General features: G+C 33.1%; 2 long non-coding RNA genes across 3 annotated transcripts in view; one reads left to right on the top strand and one right to left on the bottom strand.

Moving 5' to 3' along the window:
- The window catches only part of LOC145268758 (uncharacterized), a 467,671-nt gene that overhangs the window by 154,181 nt on the left and 290,990 nt on the right, over positions 1-22,500 (top strand). The window lies entirely within an intron of this gene.
- The window catches only part of LOC145268759 (uncharacterized), a 347,300-nt gene that overhangs the window by 83,338 nt on the left and 241,462 nt on the right, over positions 1-22,500 (bottom strand). Inside the window, exon 3 of the long non-coding RNA XR_013864922.1 lies at positions 6,476-6,534. This is a non-coding gene — a long non-coding RNA (uncharacterized LOC145268759). The remainder of the gene's footprint in view (positions 1-6,475; positions 6,535-22,500) is intronic.

Here is a 22,500-nt window from a genome sequence, read left to right on the forward strand (position 1 = left end):
AAGGAGGAGGGGGGGGCAGGGACGAGGAGGTGGTGGTTAATGAGTGTGTTGAGTGGTGTGTGAGTGTATATATGAGTGTGTTGAGTGTGTGTGTGGTGGTTGTGGTGTGTGTGTTGAGTGTGTTGAGTGTGTGTGGGTGTGTGTGTGTGTGTGTGTATATAGTGTGTGTGTGTTGGTGTGTTGAGTGTGTGTGTGTGTATATGTGTGTGAGTGTGTGTGTATATATATATATATATACACACATCTATATAATCTATATATATATACACACACACATCTATATAATCTATATATATATATACACACACACATCTATATAATCTATATATATATATACACACACATCTATATAATCTATATATATATATACACACACATCTATATAATCTATATATATATACACACACATCTATATAATCTATATATATATACACACACACATCTATATAATCTATATATATATACACACACATCTATATAATCTATATATATATACACACACACCTATATAATCTATATATATATATACACACACATCTATATAATCTATATATATATACACACATATATAATCTATATACATATACACACTCTATATAATCTATATATATACACACACATCTATATAATCTATATATATATATAATATATACACATCTATATAATCTATATATATATAACACACATCTATATAATCTATATATATATATACACACATCTTCTATATAATCTATATATATATACACACATCATCTATATAATCTATATATATATACACACACATCATCTATATAATCTATATATATATATACACACATCATCTATATAATCTATATATATATATACACACATCATCTATATAATCTATATATATATACACACATCATCTATATAATCTATATATATATATACACACATCATCTATATAATCTATATATATACACACATCATCTATATAATCTATATATATATATATACACACATCATCTATATAATCTATATATATATATATACACACATCATCTATATAATCTATATATATATATATATACACACATCATCTATATAATCTATATATATATACACACACACACATCATCTATATAATCTATATATATATACCACACACATCATCTATATAATCTATATATATATATACACACACACATCATCTATATAATCTATATATATATATACACACACACCATCATCTATATAATCTATATATATATATATACACACACACACATCATCTATATAATCTATATATATATACACACACATCATCTATATAATCTATATATATATACACACACATCATCTATATAATCTATATATATATACACACACATCATCTATATAATCTATATATATATACACACACATCATCTATATAATCTATATATATATACACACACATCATCTATATAATCTATATATATATACACACACATCATCTATATAATCTATATATATATACACACACATCATCTATATAATCTATATATATACACACACATCATCTATATAATTTATATATATACACACACATCATCTATATAATTTATATATATACACACACATCATCTATATAATCTATATATACACACACATCATCTATATATCTATATATATATATATATACACACACACATCTATATAATCTATATATATACACACACACATCATCTATATATATATATATATATATATATATATATATATACATACACACACATCATCTATATAATCTATCTATAGATCATCTATAGAATCTATCGATAGGTCATCTATATTATGTATCGATAGGTCATCTATATAATCTATCGATAGATCATCTATATAATCTATCGATAGATCATCTATATAAATCTATCTATAATCTATATATATATATAATCTAATCTATATCCATCTATATATATCTATATAGCATATTTTCATTTAAACAAACTGTTTATATAGCACAGTATGTTTAATTATTGTTTTTAGTTTTTGTATGATCTGATAAATTGTTGAATATAAGATCGGTATGGGTCTTGGTTACATGTTTTAGCGAGTACTTTCGACTGAATTCTCCCAGTCGTCAAAAGGCTTTGTATGTTTGCCTAGTTTATACTGCGTGGCAATTTAGTTTTTTTTCATGCGTACGGCTAACAAATACCTATGTGAATATGGGGAGGGTGCCACGTGTTAGACATATGGATATTTAAGATTGGAAATATTTAAAATGCCTGTGTTTTAGTTTATTACGAGCATATTAAGGTGACTAGATTCGTAATTACTTTATTTTGTAGGATTTTATTTACAAAAGCTAAACTTTTATATTTCACATTAGAATCGTTATGAAGTTTGGATTGTCAAACTAGGAAAGGAGAGCTTTCCGCTAATCGACATAGGCTAAATGTGCGTCTATATCCGTGTGATTAAATTAAAAAAAAATTATGGATGCCTATATTTATGGTGTAAAACAAGGGTTCCCCAATAGAGACGTAAGAGAACTGGATTAAAAGGTCAGCCAATGATAGAAGTCAAGAAATACGAGAAATGAGACCGAATACGATTTCCTGAAGTCACCAATTCGGCTTCCTAACAGGACGTCACCGATATCCATCTATTAATATTTTTTAAATTCACGTGAGGATAATCAGTTAAAAAAATTTGAATTCTTTCAATTATATTTTTTTGCAACAAAGCTAAATACACGATGTTGGTCTTCAATTCGATAAAATTGTTGAATTCGTTATTTTATTTATTTTTTTTTGTTAATATAATCGAACGGATGAACCATTTTACGATACGTTACTCTGCATCCACCGAATAATTCTAAGAATTCGTAATAAAATGGAATTACAATTAATTTCATTCATTTAAGGTAAAATCAGTTCCGGTTTAATGCGGAAATTAAATTAGCTGGGCATTGTTCAATTAAAAATACACTAAAAATTGTCGCAAAAACGTTGGAAAAGTGAAAATTAAATGAAGTGAATCAAGACAAGAAAAAAAAAAAAAATTGAACGTTGGAAGTGAGAAAAAAAAAACATAGGAAACCTAACGAGACAAAGAATAAACGGGAATATATTAAATAAAAGTGCTACTAGTAAGATTATAATATTTGTCTATGTCGCGCCAATCCTACCCGGTAAATGATCTTCAAGAGAAGGTAACATTGATGTTCTTGTAAGAAGCAAAGAAAGAGAGAGAGAGAGAGAGGGGGGGGGGAACCAACGCCCGAGAATTAGGGATAGTGTACTAATTGTCTTAAAGACAATTAAAATATCAATATATGAAAGAAAAGAAAACAATCGATGCATGCCTCCCAACCCCCGTGAGTGCACGAGTTATAATAAATAAAACAAATAAAGTTTAACACTTGCTTTCCCCATTTAACTCCAAAAGTCCCCAGGAGAAGTCAAATCCTGGGGAAATTGAACAAACGGTGCTGTTTTAGGCTTTAACGTATGTAAATTTGAGTTCTGAATCATGCAAAAAAAAAAAAAAAAAAAAAAAAAAAAAAAAAAAAAAAAAAAAAAAAAAAAAAGTCCAAGGTCTTAATATATTTAAATTAGAATTCAGCACCAGCAAAACTGGATAAATATGGTTAAATAGTCCTAAAAATGGAGTGTTTTTATTAGCCCTAAAAGAGCCCCTGGGGCACATCCAATAGTTATCGCGAAGTATAGACGAGCAAAATTATATAAACATTAGTTACAACTTCTCAGAAAGTTTTATAAAAATCCAAGGCATCAATTTTTTTAAAACGCAAAATTGTCGAAAGGCATCCCTAGAAGGGCAACCGGAGTTTTCCCGGAGAATCGGTTCTGTTACTTTTTTTTTTTTTTTTTTTTTCTTTTGAAATTTTGCAAAAGAAAAAAAAAAAAAAAAAACACGAATCATGCAAAAAAAAAAAAAAAAAAAATCCAAGGCGTAATTGAGAACAGTGCGGTCACAGGTCCACCCTCCCTTTGTCGGTCGGAGGGGGGGGTGGAATTTGAATAAACGAACTAAGTGTAATCTATATTATACATAAAGGTAGGTATGACTAATTATTCTTTTCATGCCAAAACTGGATTTTCCCATGAACTGACACAATTACATTAAAGTATTAGCTATAGCCAATAATGAAATTATAGCCAATAATGAAATTATAGCCAATAATGAAAGCAATTTTATTTAAATAAAATGTTCGGTAAAGACCAGAATTCGTAAAGAAATTGAAAATACATTTATAGCAAACATGTTAAGATTTTTGGTTAGAAAAATTTGGTAATTTTACAGCATTTGAACACAGCGTTTTGTTTTTTATCTCTGAGAAGATAAAGGAGGTGGAGTTCGACTCAATTCTGCAGAATTTGCTAAAATTTAATTTTAATGAAAGCACTATACGTCAACCGAAGATAACGATCGGTGTGATGGCTTAATTTCATTAACCGTAAATAATTAAGCTACAACTAACCCTTAGTCATAGTAACAAACATGCACTTACGTTTTGGTCATCATTTTCGGCGGTTAGAAAGGTGTCAACAAAAGAACTAAAATATTGCGGTTTCCGCGCGTTAAAAGTATACGGGTCGGTAAAGAATTTAAGGTACTTTAGAATTTGAACCGAACTGTTTAATAAGCATAGCAATTCTGAATTTGCTGTGATTAAAACATTTTGGTTCACGTCATTTGGTTTCCGTTACTATTGTCACAAATGTGTTGAGAAAACATGTTTGACGTTTTTGTTTCGCACATTAACCCAGCCATAAAGAGATCTGCTGGTAATTGAATTGTCAATAGAATCGATTGTAAGTCTAAAAGGCGAATAACCCGGAGAAATCGATAAAATAATAGAAGTCGATTAAATAAAAAAGTTCTTAAACTTAAATCCCGTAAATGCAAACATTTTTTTTTCAGTTTGGTATTTTTTGTTACGAGTTAATTTAAAAAAAAAAAAAAGAAAGTTATTTGCAATACTTGTTGGTTTTGAATTAAATCGATATAGATCATGGAGTAGGCTTCTATTAGTTTAAGAAAATATAAAAATGTCGATATTCATTTGATGATTCTGTCTAAAAAAATATTGGAAATAATCATTGCAGTAAAATAAGGCATGAAAAAGTTAAATAACTTACCAAAACGAAAAAAAAAAAAAAAAAAAGTAAAATAATAATAAAAAAAAAAAAAAAAAAAAAAACAACATTCTACCAATCTGCTTAAGCTTTTTTTTTTGGTGCTAATGCACTTACTGATTCGCGCTATATTTTTAAAATCGTATTTCCAAGTTTTTTATTTTTTTTATTTTTTTATTCAATTGTAAGGTACAGAATAAGTACAAAACGCCCTCCCCATGTTAAGAATGGCTTTTCAAATAACGTTATGATTTCAGCGCGGATCAATAAGTGCAGGAGTACCAGCTTTTTAATTTTAGAAAATTAAGCGCTTTTAGATCGTGATACATTTAGAAGGCTTTTAATGTAGGAATTTCAAGATGGTTCCCTTTATTTACTTGTTTAACAAGTGAAAAATCGAAAATTAAAAACATGACTAATAACCGTCGATAATCAACCGAAAAATTTAATATTTTATGGATTCAACGAAACCGTGTTAAAATGTTCCTTTAACCATCTTTTAAGGCAGAAATTTACGACAAAGATCTGGCAAAAATGGCGACCATAACAGAAACTGGCTTTCTAAATACAAGTGACGATATAAAACCGAAAAAGTTTTAAAGTTAAGCTACACAGATCGCTAGAATAGTACATTTTATTGCTTGTAAATTTACAATTTTTGCCAAACGCTATTTCTTCACCTTTCGTATTCTTATTGATTACATCGCAGTATCGTAGAAATCGCATTTTGTTTGTACGTCAACCACAAGTTTAACGAAATTTCTGTTTGGTAATCAGTTTTTAAGGATGTAGACGCAACGCAAAAAATTAAGAGGCAATGTATCGGAATTTAAGAGGATTGATTATTCGTATTTGGATCTTTTTCACGGCGTTTCGGTTGATTGAACCGTCGATGTTCTTCCAGAGGTTGAATATTCAATCTTCAGTACATGCGACACTCAAAACTTAGGATTTCTACCCAGTCATGACTGAACAAGAGCATATAAATTCTGAATTAAAAAAGGTTCCGTTAGAAATTCCGTGCAGATTTCGAGTTCGATAAGATGCACCTGAAAAAGGTAAGCGGTTACGTCGACTGAAAAGTTGTGAAAATAACACTCAAGATGAGAAGTCCTAAGGATCCAAATAAATTCTGTACAAAATACGAATTTTACGCATCCATCTTGAAATGGTTAACATTTTTAATTTCTGTTTAAAACACAAATACTGCCCACTCTTTTTGCCGTTTATTAGGCATAGAAATCAGAAGAAATTGGTTAATGATGTAAACACTATTCCGAAACATCGAAGCCAAATAAAAATGTTAATTGACATTTCTTGCTCCGTAAAGAAAAGACAGAAATAAAAAAAATATATCTTACCGTGTTGTTGAGTAGAAACGATTTAAATAAATTGCTTCGGTGGCTTTAGTTCTTCAAATCTATATTTGAAACAAACGAAATGGTAATTTATTGTCACTCGATGTATAGGGCAGAAATAAAACATATTCACTTTGGTTCGTAAACCCTATTCAAATTTATTTTGACTAAAAAAGTAGTTCCTTGGACGATTACAAGATATGGGGAAGGGTTGACAGGAATAAATAGAAGAGGGCGAATGTTCGTCATTATAATGATAAACCTTTTTTGCATTTTTTAATGTAAGTTTTTACATATTCTGTAGCCATAAAACAAAACCATAATAATTTCTTATTATTCGACTAACGCTGTTGATGAATCTGTTAACATTAAATCTCTTTCTTATATGTACTTTTCTTGATTTCGAAAAGTTACCTCAATGAAAGTTTGTAAATATTTCAAGAAATGATTAAAGACTATCTTTCTTTAAAACTTTGATAGAAATAAAATCACGGACCTAGAGTAAACATCTTATGCATAATAATCTGTGAAAAGAAAATCACAGACAATGTATGCATACATAATTACCATCTGGGTCGTTTGTTTTAAGCCATTGCAATACCTGCTATTTATTATACGAATAATCGGGAAAGCAATTATTTTTTTATTGCATTAGAGGGATTTGTTATATTGAATTTAGTTCTGCATATTGTGGCTAATTACAGAGTTTAGTTTACTTGTATTAGAGTTGCTTTTGCAGTATTCTTCTTTTTCTGTATATCCTAGATTTGTATATTAACATCGGCATTTTAGAATTTCATAGGCATTTTCTTTCAATCGGACCCACAACCATAACTTCAGCAAGATGTTTGGTTCTGATTATCCTAATCCGCAGGTATCGATTTTGCGATATATCTGTCATTTCTGCGGTCCAAAATAGCATCGACAATGAACATCTTTTCATCTGAAACGGTCCTGATAATAGAGGATTTTTCTATGGTGGCAGTTTTTTAATTTATTTTTATTCATAATTGTCCACAATTGCTTTGCTATTTATTTTTGTAAGATTTTAACTTCAAATCATATTTTATTGCATTTCAATGGTATTGTTGCCTCAAGTTCAATTACCATGTTCTCATGGATTTAGTTGAATTATTTCCAAGTTTAGATTTGAAAGCTTAATAAAAGTTTTGTTCCGTATTTTGTTGACTTCGTGATAGTTAAAAAAATAAAATAGCATTAGGCAGCTTGACTCCGCGACGAAAAATAGTTCGTTTTAAGAAGCAGAAATTTATGTACGAACGAAAACATGGAATCCTATCCTATAATAATTGAAACCAGGTATTGCAGTTAATACAAAAAATAAAAATCAAATAAATGATAAATACGCAACAGATGAAACGAAACTTCTGTTGTGCATTTATCATTTTTTTGTATTAACTGCATTACCTGGTTTCAATTATTTCACATATCACCGTAAAAAAATAAAACCTAAATATAAAATCAAGAAACAAAAAACAAATGAGGGGGTTTCGTTTCATTTTGATATTTAAAAAAACAAATAAAAAGAAAAATATAACTGTATCAATTCGATGACATTAATTTAAAAGACAAGTATTCCTCCAGTTGGACACGAACATGCGACCACTAGGTTATAAGGCGGGACCGCTACCAACTGCCCTACGAAATCTGAATTGAAATAAACTATTGATTTTATTCTGTTTAAACTAAGCAATGATGCGTTCTCGTCTTCTCTATCTCTGCCGATACGATGATTTAATCTCCCTCTGTCTCTCCGTTCGTTTCAAAGTTTTATTAAGAAGCAGAAATTTATTTACGAACAAAAACATGGAATCTTATCATAAGAAAATGAAATGAAACTTCTTTCGTGTATTTATCATTTATTATTATTATTATTATTATTATTATTATTATTATTATTTTGTATTAACTGCAATACTTTTTTTGTATTAGCTGCAATACTTGATTTCAATTTGTTCACATACTAGCATTACAGCCCGGCATTTCCCGGGGGTTTGGAGGTGTATGTTGAGCAAAAAAAAGTGGTAGTAGGAAGGAAGAAAAGAACGGAAAAAAATCCTGACGTCTTTGCTGTTACGACCACCGCCAAACCGGAAGTGACGTAGGTTTAAATAAAGGTCAGACAATCAAAAGGACAGAATGACTTTAAAAAATATCGGCGAAAAAAGCGACCCCCCCCCGTAGAAAAGTGTCCAGTGGAATGTGAAGACATTACTATTTTTAGCCAATTTTTAGATATTTGTCGTCTGAAATGTCGAACTTCAAAACGATACTGATCTTGGTAAAACCTGCCGCCTCTGTCGAAAGTTTTAGGCAGACATGCAAACATACATACACACATTTATATATTGATAACTAAACATTTTCGACCCAAACCGATTAAAAAGTTTGCCCTATCTCTGAATACCTTTTATGTAAAATTGCAAATGTTTAGACCGGAAATTGTCTGAGTAATTTGGTAGAGACCGCAGAGGTCAATTTTTTTTTTAAATGACCCCTTAACATTTATTATTTTGGGCTCAAATCAAGTATATCAAAATTCGAGTCTGTAGACTAAAAATTGACAGAGTTATTGCGTAGGGAAATGCACACAGACACACAGACACACAGACAGACACAAAGACACACAGACACGTTCACGTTTATAGATATACTAGCATTTCAGCTCGGCGTTGCCCGGGTGTTTGGAGGTGCATGCTGAGCAACAAACAAACAAACAAACAAACAAAAAACAAAAAAACAAAGGGGTTAAGTTTTTAACTTTGACCCCTATTATGACCGCTTAAAATTTATTGTTTTGTGCTCAAATCAAGTTATTAAATTAGATACATGTCCAAGGAACATATATCTAAAATTTAAAGTGTTTAGACCCAAAAATATCGGAGGAGTTTGGTAGAGTTCTCAAAGGTCAAAAGCGAAATTTCTGGCGGAAAACCTATCACATCTATTTTCCATAATCTCAGTACCCTGTATATCAAATTTCGAGTCTGTAGACTTAAAATTGACAGAGTTATTGTGTAGGGAAATGTACACATACAGACAGATACACAGACACGCAGACAGACAGACAGACAGACAGACACGTTCACTTTTATAGATATACTAGCATTTCTGCCCGGCGTTGTCCGGGTGTTTGGAGGTGTATGCTGAGCAAAAAAAAAAAAAACGGTAATTTTTTAAAACTTTGACCCCTATTATAACCCCTTAACATTTATTGTTTTGGGCTCAAATCAAGTTATTAAGTTAGATCCATGTCCAAGGAACCTATATCTAAAATTTCCAGTGTTTAGACCCAAAATTGTCGGAGGAGTTTGGTAGAGTTCTCAAAGGTCAAATCGTTGAACTTTGACCCCTCAACCGTGAAATTTCCGGCCGAAAACGGATCACAAAGATTTTCCAAAATCTCATTACCCTGTATATACATTTCGAGACTGTAGACTTAAAATTGACAGAGTTATTGCGTAGGGAAATGTACTCTGTCTATCTCTGCCCATACGAGAATTTAATCTCCTCTCTCTCTCTCTCTCTCTCTCTCTCTCTCTCTCTCTCTGCCGATGCGATAAAGATCAGAAATGTAAAGAAACTGAGTCCGTGTTTAGTAAAAAAAAAACAAACAAACAAAAAAACAAAAAACAAAAATGGAAAAAATTTATAAAATGGAAAATATGTAAATGTAAATAATCACAGAAAAAAAAGGAAAGAACAAAGCAACCTAGGAATTGCGATAGTTGGCTATGATGTCAACGTAGTGTTATTTAAGTAAAAGGAAATGAAATCATTTCAATAATCCCTGAATATTGGAATGGGTAGTGTAAGCCAATCAAAATGTGAGGATCAAGTACGGGAAGACGTTAGTATTTTTACCATGGCAGAAGGGAAGGTGAATGCTATGTGTAATAGGGAATAGATAAATTACGTAGGAAGGCGTCTAAGAATAAGTCCTCCTCTGTGAGTATAAATACGCGGTGTAAGAGGGTAACGATTGTCGAATAGGGGGTAAAATCGGAACTATTTCCTCTGTAGGTTATGACGATGATGATGATAGCGCTCATAGGATTAAATCTAATATTACGAATTAATGTGTTTAAAATGTCGTTCTTTAGTTAATAAGCTAATAGTGTAACTATGATAAATTTGTATGCGCTATCTGTTGTTGTTGTTGTGGGTCCAGAGAGGAACAACTGCACCTCTTTTATTATATATAGGGATTATTATTATTATTATTATTATTATTATTATTATTATTATTATTGGTTTTACATTATTAAAAGAATGCATATGGTTTGATAATCTTACTTTAATTAATGTAAATGTTGCGCCAATATAAGTATGAGATTTGAAATGCGCCTGAGACCTATTGCTATAGTGGGAAGCTCTCTTAGGAGTGAAGTGGCTGTTCGTGTTAGATTTTTTTTTTTTTTAAAGGGTGTCACCACTTATCAAGGCCCAGAGACCACTCGAGGATAAGGGTTAATAGGTATACATTAGTCATTGTGATTTTAGCATAGTAAACAGTGGGAATTTTGAAACTTGGATTACTTAGGGGGACGATTCAATTAGAACTTGTTCACATTGGACTTTTTCTTTTTTTTTTCATAGGAAACAACTCATTATCAAGGCCAAGAGGCCACTCAAGGATAAGGGTTAAAGAGTGTACAGTAGAAATTGGTCAATATAATAATCATTAGTAATGAAAATTTGTTAAATTTGATAACTTATATGGAACGGCTCATCAAGAACTTATTTACGTTAGACTTGAAGACAACCATATTGTAGTCAGCCGGAAAGCAGGAAAACGGAAGACAATTCCACAGGCGTGCAGTTCTAAGAAAGAAGCTTTGTTCATGGAATCTACGTTTAGGTTTAGGCACAGATAAAGAGTGGGGGGAATTATTGATAGTGTTTACAGCTAGACGAGTGTTTCTTGTGAAAGTTTGGCGAGGGGGGACCATAGATTGAAGCTCATTCGAACACTTTCCATGAAAATAACGATACATCAGAGACAAACTCGCAACATCTCTTCTGTGAGATAGAAGTTGCAAGGAAGAGAAAAGGACATCTCCTACGAGGCTACGAAGTCTATTTTGAACTCTATCAAGGCAGGCCAAGTCCTTTCTAGCAGCTCCTGCCCAGATGTGGCAACAGTATTCCATCCTTGGACGTACCTGGCTCTTATATAGATAGAGAATTGCATCAGCAGTGAGATATCTACTGGATCGATAGAAAGATCCCACCATTTTTCCAGCGGCCTTGGCAACAGATTTGATGTACGTGTTCCATTTAAGATCAGGAGTAATGGTCAAGCCCAGAAGCTTGTCAAAACTTGAGGCCTCCTGAAGACGAGAGCCATTCATTTCAATTGATGCCAGATGTGGATCAGAATGTTGATGATGTAAAGAGAGAAGCTTGGTTTTAGATGCATTAAAAGTAACCAGCCACTCCTTTCCCCATTGTACTACATGCTCAAGATCAGAGGAGAGAGAATTGGAGAGAACTTGGTCGTTTACTGTCTTAGATGTGCTACCATAAATGGTAGTGTCGTCAGCATAAATGTCTACAAATGATGTAAGGATGTGATTTGGAAGATCATTAATGTAGATCAGGAAAAGAGTTGGGCCCAGGATGGACCCCTGAGGGACACCGGCATTAATACTGTGGGCTTCTGATTTTTGCCCATCAACTACTACTCTTATGAACCTATCAGAAAGAAATGATTTAATAATTGAGAAGACATTTCCAGCTAGCTAGAGATCTTATGAAGTAAACCTTTATGTCATACCCTATCAAAGGCCTTAGATATGTCAAGAGCAATTGCCCTAGAAAGGTTGCCTCCGTCGAGAGATTTGCTAATCCTATGAGATATAACTGTAAGCACATCTGCTGTAGATCTAGCAGAACGGAAACCATATTGAGTGTCACTAAGAAGGTTATTTTTGTTGAGATGGTTGATTACTTCTGTATTTAACACAGATTCCAGCAACTTACTCATGACGCACAGGAGACTTATTGGCCTGTACTGAGAGGGGGATGAGCGATCACCTGAATTCTTAAATACAGGGCATACAGATGAAATTTTCCAGGGAGATGGGAAACTATTCTCCTTAAGACAACGTTTAAATAGTTTTGTAAGTATGGGCGCTAGTTCAGGTTGAAGTTTTTTGAGTACTATAATTGGAATACCGTCAGGGCCAGTTGCTTTACTGGAATCAAGGTTTTTGATTAGCTTGGCAACATCACGTACAGATATACGTATATCACATAGTGTGTTTTCAGATACAGGAGGAAATATTGGGGGTTGGCGGCCTTGATCGCAAAAGGTAGAATTAGCTGCAAAATTCTTGACAAAGAGTTTGGCTTTGTCTGATGCTGACGAGATTACCTCAGGTCCATTGATGATAGTTGGAATGGAGCGCACACTTCTGTTCAGAATTCTGCTTGCTATTTGCCAAAACTGGTGGGAACCAAGCCGCTGCTCAGCTACTTTGGACTTCACAGATTGAGCATACAACCATCTTGCGCTCTTTATTACTTTCTTACAATGGTTGCTGGCAGTCCTGAAAACGGTTTTAGTTTCCATACATCTATTAAGTTGGAAACAGTGGAAAAAGTGATTTCTGTGCGCAATGGCAGCAGCACATTCTGGAGACAACCATGGCTGGCTGTTAGGTTTTTGCTGAAACTTTTTCGAGGGTATGAAACGATCAATACCTACAATTAACCATTCTGTCAGGTCTAATACTATAGAGGACACATCCTTTTTAAATATGGAATGCAGAGGTAGATCAGTTATAAATGTACGGAAGCTATCACAGTCAGCCTTAGTGTATCGATATACTGTACGATGGAGAGGTACGTCTGGGGACTTATTACATTTCATTTTTATCTTAATTGATACAACAGAGTGGTCGGAAGATCCAAGAGGCGACAGAACAGAAACTGGACATAGTTCAGGGCAAGTTGTGAGAAAAAGGTCTAGTAGGCTCGCATACTGGCCGTCATTGTCGGGCACACGGGTGGGTTCCTGAACAATCTGAGTGAGGTCATAGGCAATGGAGAAATCATGACAGAACCTCCCCTCATCATCGGTCTTGTTTGAGTGGGTCAACCATTCGACGTTGTGAACATTGAAATCTCCACATACGTGAATGTTAGCTGAAGGATAAGCAGATAGGACTTGGTCAATTTTCTCAGATATGCTTTTAAATATAGTAACTCCGCTGTTGTGGGGGCGATAGAGAGTAAATAAAAATGCCGTAGTGTGAGCTAAAGCAACCCGGAAGCACATATAGGGTAAGTTAGGATCTTCCCTGGAGATGTCCCTACCACATGGAAAGCTATCTTTAATATAGGCACATATTCCATGCCCATGGCGATCTTGGGGGTCAGATTTAGAGGTTAAGTTAGAGTAACCCTTAATGCGAACTCTTCTTCTGTCCAATGCCAGTTTCACTTAAAAATAAAAGGTCTGGTTTAGTCTCCTGTAATTGGGTTTCAACCTCTGGAAGGTTAGAACGTAGACCCTTGATGTTGGAGAAGGAGACATGGTAGTAGGGGTCTACGTTGGAAGTTGGAGAACCGGGTTTAATCGTGTATTTTTTCTTGAAACTTGTCATGATGAAATTTTGAAATTTGTGGACTAGGTCGTCAGATTTACTTAGAGCAGGACAGAGAGGGGAAATTAATAGAGAAAAAGAAACGAAGAATTTTTTTTTTTATTTGTAGCTAATGATAAGGTAAAGCCGTAACAATTACCCACTAGTATGGCATCGAGAGGCCCCACCAGAAGCTACTGCATGGTCCAGAATCCATTCACCAAATGGCAATACAGCAGCCCCAGTACTTTGCACCTGCTGATAGGACAGCCTCCTTAGTGGTTAATCCAAGGTTCGGGTCCCTGACTATCAGGCGGATAACGTCAGCCCAGACAAAACGTTTACCTCCAGCACCCTTACTAGTGACATGGCTACAATGATAGACATAGAAACAGAAAATTTCCGCCATCTCAGCCAACTGTTCGCACAAAATACTGCCAACCTAGAAAACAGCTTTTTCTTCTCCCTTTGTCAGAAAAATCACTCATTAAAAAATGAGGACTGAGGGACAAATAAGAAGAAGCGAGAGTAACAGGAGCTGCCGATAACGCATCTACAATGCGTTTTCTACTCTCCATTAAAAAAACAAAAAAAAACAAAAAAAAACTATTAAGTATTGTACGTAATAAAAGTCCAACGGACGTGTTTAAGGGAAAGTATGGTGATAGATTCCCCTCACACGAACTAAAAATGAGTACAATTCGTAATCTATTTTTGCAATCAACTCGGTAGATAAATAAACATTTATGTACGAGAAAAAAAAAAAAGCTAACATTTAATAAAACAGAAATACACAAATTTAAATACTGAAATAAAATGGAGTTATTAATATTTTAAATCTAAAATAAAAAGCATGATTAAAATTGAAATCACTTCTCAACAAAAACAATTCCGTCTCCAAATTGCAAACTGTAGTGAATAAAATTGAGTTAGTAGCGTTCAAAACATTTTTTTTTAAATTAACCGTTAAAAGAAAGCGTGATTTTATTCTGAACTTAAGCTAGTCACGTTTTAAGAAGCTTACGATGTAAAAGAAAAGGCAGATGGGGGGGGGGGTTCCGAAAGTAAGTTGGTGACGTTATAAGTAATTTCGAGATAAGATGGAAGCCGGTATTGGACGAGAATAAAAGCTAGCATTTAATAAAACAGAAATACACACATTTAAATACTGAAATAAAATGGAGTTATTAATATTTTAAATCTAAAATAAAAAGCATGATTAAAATTGAAATCACTTATTAGATTGATTTTGATTGATGTTTTCTACAGTGCTATCGTCTGAACATACATAGTTGTCGGATGGATGTCATGGAGATCATCATTATTAAGGCTATTGGGTGGATTACTATTATTGTTAGTTGGATAATTTTGTTGATATCGTGTGGTTAAATAGTTAATATCATGAGTGTTATGATAATTAGAAATTATCTCATACGGGTGGGAATCCAGAGGAGTATTATTTGCTAGTTATTCGATTACTGTGCAGGAATACATAACATCTTTATGGGTGCAATCATTTTTATTGGGCAATTATGCTTATTTTGGCAGTTACAATTTGTTTTATGAGGTAAGTGGACTGGAGTTGTTTGAGCGGTTTTAATTTACTTATTATTCAATGTAATAATTGTCTGTTCCAAGCTAGGCATGGTTGAATAAGATATTTTAATCGAATTTTTATTTAGTAAAGTGCTTTATCTATATGAATATTTGAAATATGTATTCACGATCTTAAAGAATTCTTTAGTTAGTTTTAACACTAGAGCTAAAGTGGGGATTAAACAGAAAGCATTTCTTTCGCCTAATTCGGTTACTTTTTTTTACTGATTCTGAAAAATTTAGAGTATGTTGTTTTGAATGGGGATTATTTTATTGCATTAGAGGATGTATTATATTGGATTCAGTTCGAGTCATATTGTGGGGAATTATAGATTTTAATTTAATTAGACTTGTTATTGCAGTATTCTATTTTTTCTGCATATCATGGATTTCTTAAGGCATCGTTATAGAAAGCAGACACATGTTTTTTTTATCAGCTGAAAAGACCTAGAATTATTCTAGCGACCGACGATTTAATAAGTGAATTTGAACAATTCGAATGTTTGTACAAATACAGTAGTGCCAGATTAGATTTGTGGTACGATTCGGAGTTTAAATTAAGGGAAAAAGTAAAAAGTTAGATTTTCTTTGAGTCAATTGCTATGGAAAAGTCGAAGGTTTTGGAGACATTGTGAAGTCTTTTTGATAGTGTGATCGTATTTCCTTTACCTAGCCTTAGTGAATATTAGTGCATCATCTCTATAAAGCCCCCTGTATATATTTAAATTCAATCTTAAGTCCTTTCAATAGATATAGTCTCACTAGATCAGTCAGTTGGCAGTCTGAGGCTCCAATAATTATTTCAAAATTGTTAGGGGTATCCTTTCTTACACACACCGATAAAGTCACTTTCAAATATATATATATATATATATACATATATATATATATATATATATATATATATATATATATATATATATACACGAAGGATGCTTGGCGCTGCCCGGTCGTAAAATACGATAAATATTATATTTTAATTAATGCCAGTTTCGTATTTATTATCATAAAGTCATTTCTTTATCGATTATTATAATGTACCCAATAGATAGTAATGATTTCAAAAGCGAAAAAAAAAAAAGGACTTGGCCGCCATTAGTTAGAATTCAAACCAAACATACAGCTTTTTAAGCCTTGTCAATTAGCGTATGACCTATATCCATATATATAAAAAGCGACAAAAATGTTGTTTAACTTATAACGGTTAATTAGTACGTGCACAGAAAGAAATATGGATTATCGATTTACTCCAGGCCAAAGTCAGTGATATGTTTTAATTTTGACCCCTTAGCAGCTATTTTGCCTGCTAATTACCAAATCGAAATTGTTCTACAGACTCAAATAGGTTATATATCAAGTTTCACGTCCGCAGAGCAAAAATTTACGCACACACAAGCAAAGTCAATTATATATATATATATATATATATATATATATATTTAGTGCAAAATTTTGTTGAAAATTCAAAGACTCACGTTTTCTTTTTTATAGCCTTATATAAAGCTGAACGTCTGTGTGTGTGTCTGGTCACGGATAGGCTCCTGTACAGTTGACTATTTAAAAAAACTGATCACATATAATGATAGAAAATGTATCGAGACACAGGAATGGGTATGTTTGATCTGGCATAATGATGATTCATAAAAATTGTGGAGTCTGCGTACGCTCCTGGTCCACAAAGTATGGAAAAAAAACGTTTACAAGTGTTTTGGATATAGATGTACATAATAATGCTTTGATAAGAATGTTTTAACTTTAATAGAGATGGTATAATACAATTGTGGGGTCTGTGTGCGCGCCTGGCTTCCATAGAATGGGAATAGGCACACACTTTAATAAAGACTTTTCATATCTATCTGCGTAAGTATACTTTGATAATTATGTTTCAGTTTGAAGAAATATGGTATACTAAAATTATGGGGTGTTCGTTCGCGCCTGACCTCCATAGAATGGAAATATATCACAAAGTTTAACAAGTTTTTTTTTAATATAGATCCCCAGAACATTGTGATAAGTGTTTCAGTGTGAACAGGTATGGCATAATAAATTATGGGGTTTATCTATTTTATTTTTACTTTCATCATATTTTGCTTTGGTTTTGATACCCCCAAATTCGAAGCTATCTCTTTGCAACCCTTCCTTTTCATAACCTATCATATTTTCATAAATCAGAGTCCATTTTCTGTAGACTGTTCTTGAACCCAGTTAACGACGGGTACTTTTTCTTGTGTGTGTGTGTGTGTGTGTGTGTGTATATATATATATATATATATATATATATATATATATATATATATATATATATGAGCAAACAGTTAATAAAATATGTTAAAAAACACTTTGAAATGAGTTAAAAACATATTTAATCTGAAAAGGAAACACTAGATAAATGGATAGTCCTTAATCCGCGGAGTTTCGAAGAAATACTTTCCTTCTCATCAGAGGGTAGGAATTAGTAAAATGCGGGATCGGATTTTGCATGCAGAAGTATTTGATGAGTCAAAGATCTTACTTGAAAACAAAAAAAGTGAAGCCGAGGGAATATGGTGAAGAAAAAGGTTAACGTTGGACGTGTGATTTATTCGTATCGAAAATGTCATATGCAAAGTATATATGATATATCGGCTTATTTGTAACATTCCAAAAATCAGATAAATAGATCAAATAATGGAATTCGTACTGGATTCACTCCTAAACTAATTAACCGATCATTATGAATTTTAATTATGTTTATATGTTCATATATTTTTATGTCCTGGATTCATTCCTCAACTAATTAACCGATCATTATGAATTTTAATTATGTTTATATGATTATATATTTGTACATGTTGGATCCAGTCCTAAACTAATTAACCGATTATTATGAATTTTAATTGTGTGTATATGTTTATATATTTTTATGTATTGGATTCACTCCTAAATTAATTAACCGATCATTATGAATGATTAGTATGCGTATATATTTATATATTTTAATGTATTGAATTCACTCAAACTAATTAACCGATCATTATGAATTTTAATTATATGTATATGTCTATATATTTCTATGTATCGGATTCACTCTTAAACTAATTAACAGATCATTATGAGTTTTAATTATGTTTATATGATTATATATTTTAATGTATTGGATTAACTCCTAAACTAATGAACCGATTATTATGAATTTTAATTTTGTGTGTATTTTTATATATTTTATGTATTAGGTTCACTCATAAACTAATGAACCGATCATTATGAATTTTAATTATGTGTATATGTTTATATATTTCTGTGTATTGGATTCACTTCAAAACTAATTAACCGATAATTATGAATTTTAATTATGTGTATATGTGTTTTTATTACATTTTCACCCCAAACAAGGCACATTGCCACTGTATGTAGGGGCTACTATCAAGGATATAAGCATCAGGGGTACTATGTAGGGAGTTGGGCAGCAAGATGTCGGTTCACGTTACACTTGAACTTCTGCATGTCACTACAGTTGGGGAAGCAGGCACCTGGAAGGGAATTACAATGTCTAGCGATTCTGGGGAAGGAACTACTGGAGTAGAAGGCTCTCTTATATCTAGGGATCCCTACTGTGAAGGGGTAGGATTTAGCTGCTTGTTAGGTTGGTCAGGGTATTTACGTCGAGGGGGTACAAGTGCTTGCCGTTCGCAGAGCATTCACCATGAAAGTACTTGTAGAATAGGCAGAGGGATGCAACATTTCGTCGATGGGACAGAGGCTGAAGCTTAAATAACAGTTCAGGACCTATCAGGTTGGCGATTCTCTTTTGAACCTTGCTTAGGAGCGAGAGGCTAGTGGCAGATGCACCAGCCCAAATATGACAACAATACTCCATACATGGGCGAATGGTGGCCTTATAGAGGTACAGGATACTTTCGGGCGTTAGTAGCTTTCTTGCACGGTAGAGAATGCCTACCTTCTTCGCAGTAGCCCTGGCAATACTCTCAATGTTTCAATCCATGTTTCCTGTGAACGTTAGGCCGATGAACCTAAAAGATGTACTTTCAGATAAAGAGTCATTGGCCATTGCTATTAGCAGTAGAGAAGGTTTCTTGTAATTATTGAATGAAGCAAGTTTAGTATTGGCAGCACTGAATGTGACCATCCATTTTTGTCCCCATTCCTCCAAGCCGTGTCAGAGTCCTTATGGCAGAGTGGGAGGCATGTTAAAGTAGTTAGAGAGGATGGAGGAGTGTAGGTTAGTTTCACTTAGTGCTAAGATATCCGGGGTGTTTGTAAGGAGAAATGCTTCAACATGATTTAAATTAGTTCTAAGCCAATGGATGTTCGTAAATGCAAGCCTCAAGGGAGGAGGCAGGTTGGTTTTGTTTGAGTTTTGGCCTGGTTTTAGCGTAATCTTTTTTTATTGTACTGTCATTTTTTTAAGAGTTTCAGTTTGGGTTAGGGGTGCTGAACGGCCAGAATACCAGGCATGCAACACAAGCAGGCAATCAGTTGACCTTCCATCTACTAGGATTGTGGCCTCAGAATAGCCCACCGGCAATGAGTGCAGGGTCCCTTTCCATGTGCAACATGGCACTACAAACATCCCGATATGATACAACTGTTGATGGAGCAGCCGCTGTAAGCACTACCAAAGAGTTAGGGCACCTGTACTACCAGTCGAGAACAGCAGCCAGGAACTGTCTATCCGGTACCCTCAACCCATCAGACGATGATCAACCCAATCTACTTGTACTGGCATTACGGCATTCAAGCACTCCCAAGTGGCCAATTCATGGGATGGGATGTGTCAGGAGTGGGGAAAATGGCATTCATTGCCTTAGCCAGGAAACGAGATCGACCACTGAGTGTTTCTGTCGAATCCCTGTGATTCGACCTCTATGCCTGGCTAATAGGCAAAGAAGAAGTATGGAATAGACAGAGCCTATCTTCTTCTGAAGCAGTTTAGCTTTGCAGACCGATAATTTGGAAGACTGGAGAGGCCTTCCTCCCCTTAGATTTAGCTTCAGAGTTTTCTTTCTCCCAGACAGATCATCTGGGAAGGTCTACGGGTCCATCAGCATGTTTTTGCCCCGCACCTGGGTCCTAATCCAGGTAGTACTGCGACCCCGCATGGGTAGTTAATATTACTGGGTTAGTTAATAAAAGTTATATATCTACTGAAAAATTACAATGCTATTTCATTGTTTGTTATTGGAGGAGGGGGTGAGTAAGAGATCATGCAATGGAAGCAGCTATATTTGCAACAGGTTTGTTGGAATCATTATGGTTTAATATTTTTTCCTTTAAATTTATAATTTTTTTTCCTTTTCTTATTTTTATGTTGGCTTAGGAATAGGATAAGGCATTACAGAATGGCTTGATATTACGAATTAACTATAACATTTGTTGTACAAGCTCAGGATATTTTTAGATCGCAGGAGGGTTAAGATGTATATTCAATGTAGATACAAGTAACGTCATTTTTGATATGAAGTACAATACAGTACAGGTATAATTGGAAGTAAATTATAAGCTATATGTTTATATATTTCTGGATTCACTCCAAAACTCATTAACCGATCATTATGAATTTTAATTATGTGTATATGTTTATATATTTCTATGTATTGGATTTACTCCTAAACTAATTAACCGATCATTGTGAATGATTAGTATGCGTATATGATTATATATTTTTATGTATTGGATTTACTCTTATACTAATTAACTGATCATTATAAATTTAATGTATCCTATATGTTTGTATATTCGTATAGATGTCATATTCCAAAAATCACATACAATGATCACTTACTTTTTAATGTATTTATGTGTACAAGAAATTTTATCAAAATAATAAGGTACTTGCGTAGTATAATACGCATATGAAAAAAAAAACAAAGAATATATAACCTGTGGACATACATAAAAGTTATTAAAACCGAAAATCGCGTTTAATATTTGAGTAATATGACTCACATATGAGAAATAAGGTGCTTCTTCACTATAGCACCCCAAAAAAACTCTTACCCCTGGCGTACAGAAAATTTAGCACAACAGAAAATTACATAAACATATCGAGTTCTTTCATTGTTTAAATGAGAAAAAAGGTACTTGTACAGTATCCTGCCCGAGAAATAAGGTACTGGTTCAGTATAAAAAACAAAGGAAAATTTACCTGTAACGTACATAAAAGTAATCCAAAGCGAAAATTATGTAATATATTCAAGTAGTATGACATTTATATAAGAAATAAGGTGCTTCTTTGATATAGCGCTCTAATATAAAAATAAATAAACTCTCACCTATGAGACACGGAAAAGTTCGCACAACAGAAAACTATGCAAAATGATTGAGTAGTTTCATCTGTATATATATAGTAATTTATAAAATATATATGGCGATTAAGCTACACTGAATATTCTGCGTTTCATCCAACTATAGGATTCGTCAGGCTTATGCGCGAATTCTGTCGTTGCTTCTTGTTTTTATATATGTTGAGGATTTCTAGTCGGCCAATCAGCTTTCTAGTATCCACCGCGCCCCTTCCTACCAGCCAATGGGCATGCATTTTATCAAACAAAGGATCTGTTTTAGAACTAGGTTAGTGGGTTTAGGTGGTCGTTCTTTTTTTTTTTTTTTTTTATACATATAAATATACCTATGTGCACACAACAATGCACATACATATACATATATATATATATATATACATACATATACATATATGTATGTGATCGTTTATGTATATTCATGTTTATTTAATTTATTTATTTGTTTTTTTCCTATTGTTATTGTTAGTTTTAAAGCTATTTTGTATCGCTATCCTAGAGTAAGTTTTATTTTGTGAAC

The sequence above is a fragment of the Euprymna scolopes genome, chromosome 44 (assembly GCF_053919585.1).
Source record: "Euprymna scolopes isolate OS-2025 chromosome 44, ASM5391958v1, whole genome shotgun sequence".
Lineage (NCBI taxonomy): Eukaryota > Metazoa > Mollusca > Cephalopoda > Sepiida > Sepiolidae > Euprymna > Euprymna scolopes.